Source organism: Camelina sativa, unplaced genomic scaffold (assembly GCF_000633955.1).
Source record: "Camelina sativa cultivar DH55 unplaced genomic scaffold, Cs unpScaffold16277, whole genome shotgun sequence".
Lineage (NCBI taxonomy): Eukaryota > Viridiplantae > Streptophyta > Magnoliopsida > Brassicales > Brassicaceae > Camelina > Camelina sativa.
The window spans coordinates 1-311 of NW_010937294.1; the positions used below are offsets into that span (position 1 = coordinate 1).

The window sequence follows — 311 nt, forward strand, 5'->3', positions numbered from 1 at the left end:
GCGTGGCTGTAGTCCCCAACTGTACTGTGAGTTCTCTTTGTACATTTTCTACTTTTCTGAGTGTCTTAATCACATTTACAACCACAATAACAACAACAATGAGGTTTCTCTGTTTACAGGAATCATTTTGCTCGGTCCTCAAGGCACTGTTTCCATTTGTCTACAACGACCTCGTTCAAGTAAACCTTCCCTAATTCATCTTCTCTAATCAAGACTTAAACCTTCAACCATGATTAGTTAATAATGACTCTGCAGGATCATGCTGGTCCAAGTGGTTTTGTCAAAGTCCCTACTGTAAACTCAATACCCTT

At 39.5% G+C, this 311-nt stretch overlaps 1 long non-coding RNA gene across 1 annotated transcript; it reads left to right on the forward strand.

Moving 5' to 3' along the window:
• On the forward strand, window positions 1-294 carry LOC104775486. Its single transcript, XR_765946.1, has 3 exons — window positions 1-26; window positions 120-179; window positions 256-294. It is a non-coding gene; the product is annotated as an uncharacterized LOC104775486 (long non-coding RNA).
• The last annotated feature ends 17 nt before the right edge of the window (window positions 295-311 follow it).